The sequence below is a fragment of the Anabrus simplex genome, chromosome 1 (genome assembly GCF_040414725.1).
Source record: "Anabrus simplex isolate iqAnaSimp1 chromosome 1, ASM4041472v1, whole genome shotgun sequence".
NCBI lineage: Eukaryota > Metazoa > Arthropoda > Insecta > Orthoptera > Tettigoniidae > Anabrus > Anabrus simplex.
This window is the reverse complement of record NC_090265.1, coordinates 1,660,481,276-1,660,489,756: the sequence shown is the minus strand read 5'-3', so window position 1 is coordinate 1,660,489,756 and position 8,481 is coordinate 1,660,481,276.

The following is an 8,481-nucleotide window of genomic DNA, read 5'->3' as shown; positions in this document are numbered from 1 at the left end:
TGATAAGCAGTGCAGGCTCTCTGAAAGACATATGTGATCCTTGCAAGGACACAGTAGATTTGTCAACAACAAGATTTCAGGGAGGCTCTTTTAGCAATAGTATGACAGCAATCAGCTTCAGAGATCCTGAATTAATTGAATTCAAGAGACACTTTTATAAAATTGAAACAAACAACATTCACCTTGGAAAGAGCAAATGAAGAGAACATCCTTGTAAAATATAGAACAGTGACAAAGGAAAATTATTTTTAAAATGTATTTATTAGTAGACAAGTAGAATATCATACATCATAGTGAAAAAAGTGACGGAAACAAAAGCATTTTTTAACATCTGTTCAAATGAATAGATATAGTTTTTAAAATAGGCTAAAATAATAAATACATTTTCTTCCCATTTCACCACCCCATCCAACCATCTATGATTTCAATTATTTTAATTTTTTTAAATTCATGTAGATTTTAAGTAAAACAAGGTACTCATTAAGAGGTTCTTACAAAGATAAATACAGTACTTAGTAACTTCACCTAAGTGTTGTAAAACAGCTGAAGATGTTCCAAATGGAATGAAACATGTACTGTAAATGATTAATTGATTTGCTTAATGCATATATAAGTATCAGAAAGGTGGAAATTTACTGTTATTGATTCATTGTACATACCACTTAATCAAGCAGCTCATCTCCTTTCTCCCAAGTCTTCCCAGCCCAAACTTTACAACATTTTTGCAACGCTACTCTTTTGTCGGAAATCACCCACAACAAAACGAGCTGATTTTCTTTGGATTTTTCCCAGTTCTTGAATCAAGTAATCCTGGTGAGGGTCCCATACACCAGAACCATACTTTAGTTAGGGTCTTACCAAAGACTTCTCCTTTACATATGTCAACAAAGTGTAAACATTAAGCTGCTGCCTTAAATCCAAAGAACTGGCCTGAAGAGAAGTTTAAATAAACCTGTAACTAAATGAATTAATTGATTAATTTACCCGATCTTTTATAAAACAAATATTTATCTTTAAAAAGTGAATGTGTACTTCATTACATAGACACTCACTGACAAACCTGGAAGCAAATCGGAGAATTGATTGTAGGGGGAAACTAAAACAAACCCTAGAATATATGCCCTGCAGGGAAAGATCTATTGGATGTTCGATGAACAGATGGAATGAAATAATAACAAACCACATAGTGTGATACCTGGCTAGTTGTCACTCATGAGATTTACAGCTGTACGTACAGTACATTAATTTCTCTATTTGACAGGCCACATGTTTCTTTCTTCTTCTGAGGAAGTTCTGTCTGCTCCTCTTGTAAATCACTTACCATACCATTCATTGGGAACCACTGATCTATACCTATAAGAAACTGTCTGTTCTTTTCTTTCAAAGATATGTCTCACACGGAAGGGTAATGGCAGGTTTGGTTTTTTTTTTTTGGAGAATAGAACTAAACTATTTTTGTTTTCTTATTTTCTTTTCTTCTTTCCAAAGATTTAGCTTCTATGGTGCAATGGTGTGGACAGGAGAGGGAGGAATAGGTGAGCAGTGTAGGTTTCCCCCATTTACCTGCAAGCAGCAAAGTGGTCACAATTCACAAGACAGGTTTGTCCTGTCCTTGTGAGTAGATCACATTACACTATCTGTGTGGTGTGGAAGTGTGTTTACATTGTGAGGAAGTTTGTACAATATGGTCGCCCTCCACAATGAGACAGGCGGTAATGTGAAACTGTTGGTGGATTACTTTGGTATTTCAGAAGATGCAAAGAAACAGTTGTCAAAAGAAGAAGCTGTAATAGCACAGGCAGATACACTTTTAATTGATGAGGAGGTATCAGATGAAGAAACTGATAGTGACGTGATGGTGAGTGATGAAGCAATGTCACCAATGGCAGATGTCCAGGGAAGTAGCAGTTCATCTTACCAGCCATTATTTCTGAGTAAAATGAAAACGAAGTTTCCAAAATGAATTATGGCTGATGCAAACAAGATAGAGACCAAACAACCATAGGAAAAAGATGGAAATTTTGATCCTTCCCATCTGTGTCATCCTGGATTAGCAATTGATATGACACCTCACCTGAAAGAGTCTTGACACAGAAAATAAAAATAAGAAGTAGAACTGTGTTATAAAACTTCCAAGACATGTACAAACAATGGCACTCGTCAGACCCAAACAGCCTACAGGGTGTTATAAACCATGGTGTGCATAACTATTTTATAGTAAATACACTGACTGACAGAGCAAATGCAACACCAAGAAGGAGTGGTCAGAACTTTATGCCAATTGCAGGGTAGACTGACGTCACTGAGGTATGCTCATGATGTGAAATGCGCCGCTGTGCTGCGCACATAGCGAACGATAAATGGGACACGGCGTTGGCGAATGGCCCACTTCGTACCGTGATTTCTCAGCCCACAGTCATTGTAGAACGTGTTGTCGTGTGCCACAGGACACGTGTATAGCTAAGAATGCCAGGCCACCGTCAACGGAGGCATTTCCAGCAGACAGACGACTTTACGAGGGGTATGGTGATCGGGCTGAGAAGGGCAGGTTGGTCGCTTCGTCAAATCGCAGCCGATACCCATAGGGATGTGTCCACGGTGCAGCGCCTGTGGCGAAGATGGTTGGCGCAGGGACATGTGGCACGTGCGAGGGGTCCAGGCGCAGCCCGAGTGACGTCAGCACACGAGGATCGGCGCATCCGCCACCAAGCGGTGGCAGCCCCGCACGCCACGTCAACCGCCATTCTTCAGCATGTGCAAGACACCCTGGCTGTTCCAATATCGACCAGAACAATTTCCCGTCGATTGGTTGAAGGAGGCCTGCACTCCCGGCGTCCGCTCAGAAGACTACCATTGACTCCACAGCATAGACGTGCACGCCTGGCATGGTGCCGGGCTAGAGCGACTTGGATGAGGGAATGGCGGAACGTCGTGTTCTCCGATGAGTCATGCTTCTGTTCTGTCAGTGATAGTCACCGCAGACGAGTGTGGCGTCGGCGTGGAGAAAGGTCAAATCCGGCAGTAACTGTGGAGCACCCTACCGCTAGACAATGCGGCATCATGGTTTGGGGCGCTATTGCGTATGATTCCACGTCACCTCTAGTGCGTATTCAAGGCACGTTAAATGCCCACCGCTACGTGCAGCATGTGCTGCGGCCGGTGGCACTCCCGTACCCTCAGGGGCTGCCCAATGCTCTGTTTCAGCAGGATAATGCCCGCCCACACACTGCTCGCATCTCCCAACAGGCTCTACGAGGTGTACAGATGCTTCTGTGGCCAGCGTACTCTCCGGATCTCTCACCAATCGAACACGTGTGGGATCTCATTGGACGCCGTTTGCAAACTCTGCCCCAGCCTCGTACGGACGACCAACTGTGGCAAATGGTTGACAGAGAATGGAGAACCATCCCTCAGGACACCATCCGCACTCTTATTGACTCTGTACCTCGACGTGTTTCTGCGTGCATCGCCGCTCGCGGTGGTCCTACATCCTACTGAGTCGATGCCGTGCGCATTGTGTAACCTGCATATCGGTTTGAAATAAACATCAATTATTCTTCCGTGCCGACTCTGTTTTTTCCCCAACTTTCATCCCTTTCGAACCACTCCTCCTTGGTGTTGCATTTGCTCTGTCAGTCAGTGTAATACATGATGGTACATTGCAACTCTGGGTAATGAAATTTAAGCAGATAATTAACCCTTGCAATTCCCTGCTGTTCAAAGCTTCCAAGGTGTGGGTAAGAAAAGTTTAAACAAAACAATAAGATCGTCTGCTGGAAAATAACCTAGTAGTAAGTTAGTAGGTGATTGGTTGAAAGGGTGGCTGATATTGAACAAAGAGTTTGTGATTTCTAGAGAGAAATCAGGTCTCTCATTGAGGATAAAGTTCTGTCACCAGATCAAGTAATTAATGCCGACCAATCAAGATATGATAAGTTGTGATCTGGATGAACCCTCGCAGTGAAGTGAATAAACCAATCTCTGGTACAGTTGGATTCATTGCGACAACTACCAATGTCATATGAGAATGTCAGGGATTGTGATGGATGGTGCGCTACTATCTTATTTGTATGTCCTTGCATCAGAGCCCAATGGCCATTTTCCTGTAAATGTGACCATTAATTTACAGAACATCAAGGTGTTTGCAATGACAAAGAAGGATTTAAAGATCTTCATGGAACAAGCAATGTGGCCACATATACAGGCATTTACTAAATTTCTTCGTTTGGTTGACTTCTGGACGACCAATAGGGGTGATAAACTATACAGTTCTATAGTTCCTGAAGGCAAATTCATCAAGAAACGAAGTCCAGCAAAGTGTATGGGCATTGTAAAGCTTGCTCAAAATTTTATTCCATATAAAAAAATGTTGTGAAATCTACCATACACACACATTTACGGTATGGCATCTTTTGACAATGATACTAACATATGGCACAGAGACCACTCCTTACACCTTTGGTTGCTTTTTAATTTTCCTGTTCTCAGCAGCAAGATTTTCTAATTTAATGAAACTTACATGTTTTTAAATGCAGCTTCACCAAGATTTTCCTGATGTATTTCAAACACACTTGGTGCACTGATTCAAAGGAGGATTAACAGAAGAGTGTTTCTGTGAGAAATATGACCAACCTACTTTCATTGAATGTGCACACTGTGAGAAATGTGTATGCATTGACTGCGCTTGTATTGTTGACTTGCATATTTTTTGTCTCTGATCATCTAATCAGGTCAGAAAATCCTTTTGTTGAGTGTTTGATATATTACTGACTAATCCGTCACAAATATTCCACTTGTTTCATAATAATTCGTATGATATCTTCATAGTCATCACTGTTACGACTGTTATCTTCGGTTGTAATAGTCCATAGCATCTTAAATTAATTATGGTGTACATATCCAGCAGCCATTCCCAAACTGTGACCTGTTAACCTCTGGGGGGCCGCATCGATAATCCAAGGGGTCACCAGTAATAATGGAAGTTGTAAGTACTTAAAGACCAAAATTTTATTGCACACATATAATTCACAGATCATTACTTTAAATTAGAAACTATGTCTTCACTGTCGTACCATGTAACTTACATACCGGTACAGTATATGTAACTCCTAACTTGGGCGACAGATGGTACACGTTAGCAGCGAACTATTAGTAACTCTTAAAATGTATGATAGATGCCATGGGATGCCTTCATTGCTAGTTTGGCTTGGTACACAACCAATTGCGCCAGTGCAGTCAAGTATGTTGCTTGATGCTAATAGGTCCATCATTTTATATTAATATAGACCCTATCTTTGCTCTTCCACATACTCAAAGTTAAGGAATCCAGAAGTGAACAGTAATAAAGTGTAAGTATAATAGTACTCGCAGACGATAATATGGATTGCTGGTTGAAGACAGGTTTGTTGAAGCATGCATCTCATTCAAAGAGTGATGCTACCGAGTGTGTTACGGAAACAACAACTGCCAGCTGAAAATTGTTGAATGAGTGCAATGACGTCGTAAAAATACTTGGAACTGGGATTTACTGAGCTGAATGTTGGATACGATGAAGAGCCTCAGTGTGTTTTGTGTGGTGACGTTTTATCTAACGAGTGAATAAAATCATTAAAATTAAAACATCATTTCCAAACCATCAGCTGATGAGCTGACTGCTACTTTTGCAATAAACTTGCTGAATTTCATGTATCGAAGGAAGTACTCACTGGAGACAAGGGAAACATAGTTTTAGCACCATATTAAGTATTCCTATTAAATGTAAAACATGGCCAACCACATAGGTACCATTGGAGAGAAGATAGTAGCCTACCTGCAACATAATTGATGGTAAATACTGTACTTGGTGAAAAATACTCAAAAGAATTGTGAAGCACTAGCTACTCACAATATGCCTCCACATCTAGATGATATGATGAAAGAAGCTGTGAAATTTATTTAATTTAATCAAAGCCAGGCCTCTAAATTTCTGATTACTTTTGAAGCTATCCAAGGAGATGGGGAGTGATCATGAACATTTGCTAAAGCATACAGAGGTTTTAGGTGGTTGTCAAGAGACAAAATGTTTACTCGCTCATTTGGACTGAAAGATGAAGTTAGCCTATTTATGTATGGAACTTCAAAGACTTCTTAGGATTTCTCGTGGCTTGCCAGACTTGCTTATTTAGGAGAACATATAGTCACTTGAATGAATTGAATTCAAGTCTACAAGGATCATAAGTCACACTCTTAACAGGCCAAGATAAAATATACAGAATGTAAAGGAAGTGAGTATATGGACACACTGAATCAGCAAAACCTAACTTGGTTCTTTTCCAACAGTTCATGCTTTCTTGTCTACAAATGAAGAAATACTACCAAACAGAATAAGTGATGTAGGCCTAATGATAAAACACCCAGAATTACTGAATCTGCACTAGGCAACATTTTCTGCCTCTGACTGAAGAAAATCTCATGGATCAGAAATTCATTTTTGGAAAATGAACATTAACTGCCCTCCGTTGCAGAAGATCAACTAAACAAAATATTTTGTGACTTATTTTTCTAGAAAGACAAGCTTTCATTTATTTCAATTAATTCCAACGAGTCTGCAGGCTCATACATAGGAATTGTACAGGATATTACATACTGGCGGGCACTTACACATCAAAATATAGTTTGTGTATATAAGATTATTAGTAAATGGTTGAGCACATACACACATACAATCTATAAAATATATACATCATCAATATGAGGATTACAGAGAATTATTTCTGACTGTATTTACATTTACATAACAAGAAGGTTGCAAAGGTAGAAGAATAGATTACACAGTATTTTCATTTACATAACATGAGTTGCAGAAGTACAAGAATAGATTTCAGATTATTTACAATTATATAACATAAAAGTTGCAGATGTACAAAAATTGATTACAGAGTATTTACAGTACATATACATAACACAGAGTTGCAGAGGTACAAGAACAGATTACAGAGTATGGTATTTACATTTATATAACATAAAAGTTGCAGAGGTACAAGAATAGATCCGGACAGTTTGCAAGATTGTTTGGGAGAATGACTTAAATGACAACTGATATTTTGATTTAAAGAGCACTGTACCTTTCCCAAAAATAATGCTTGACTCTTTGTTTGAATTTTGCCAAAGTTGGTGCTGTTTTTACCTCCACAGGGATCTTATTAAATAACTGGATCGCAGAGAACTTCAAGCTGTTTATACCATATTTATAAGAGTGAACATTGTATGAGGATTACAGAGAATTATTGTAAAATGTAAATGTAAATGTAAATGTAATCCTCATACAATGTTCACTCTTGTTTTTAAGACCCTGTACCACAACCAAATACAGTAGAGACTGTATTTGCCACAACTGCACATCTATAATCGATTTCTGCATCCATGCATGTCCCTTATACCCTACGATTTTTTTTAGAAAGACAGTGCTGCCTTAATGGCTTTCAGCCGGGCTGAGTGGCTCAGACGGTTAAGGCGCTGGCCTTCTAACCCCAACTTGGCAGGTTCGATCCTGGCTCAGTCCGGTGGTATTTGAAGGTGCTCAAATACGACAGCCCCGTGTCGGTAGATTTACTGGCACGTAAAAGAACTCCTGCAGGACTAAATTCCAGCACCTCGGCGTCTCCGAAGACCTTAAAAAGTAGTTAGTGGGACGTAAAACAAATAACATTTTAATTATTATTATTATTATTATTATTATTATTATTATTATTATTATTATTATTATTATTATTATTATTATTATTAATGTCTTTCACGACGACTTACTTGTGTCAGTGTACCTTTTCTGCTCTCACACAAATGAAAACAAAATACAGAAACACAGCTAATATAAAGCCTAATCTTTGGCCTCAGGTGACTATGCTTGAACCAGACTTAAGACACTTGGCCCCTGGAAAACAGCACTATCCACCCTATTTTTCCAACAGCTGTACCAAGTGAATGTTCTGAAATAAGTTTCCAGATCCAAATTATTGTAATTATTAGCCAAGTGTCACGCTGCTTTATAATTTTCATGTAGGCCTAAATAGGAAGTATGTTCATGTATGGTACCGTACGGTACTGTAAATGAAGTTAAATTAAAGTTTAAAGGAACCAAAGTAAATATTAGGCCTACTTATATGAATAAAATTAAACAGGGTGACATTACAAAATTCTGTCTTTTGCTTACCGAACTTAAATACCGGTACCGGTACCTACTGTACATGTTCTGCGGCTAAGGGGTCCGTGGATATGCATACGATATGCTGAGGGAGCCTCAGGTACAAAAAGTTTGGTAAACCCTGATAGACGATAACTATTCTGTTTCACTTAATAATTCAGTGTTTCAAAAAATACCATAGGCCTACCTGCAGTTATATTACGATTCAAAATTGTCTCACAGTTTTTTTTTTTTTTAGAGCAGATGAGTCAAAGTGGGTGGTTTTAGCAGAATGTTCATTTTCTACACTTAGGAAACTCAAA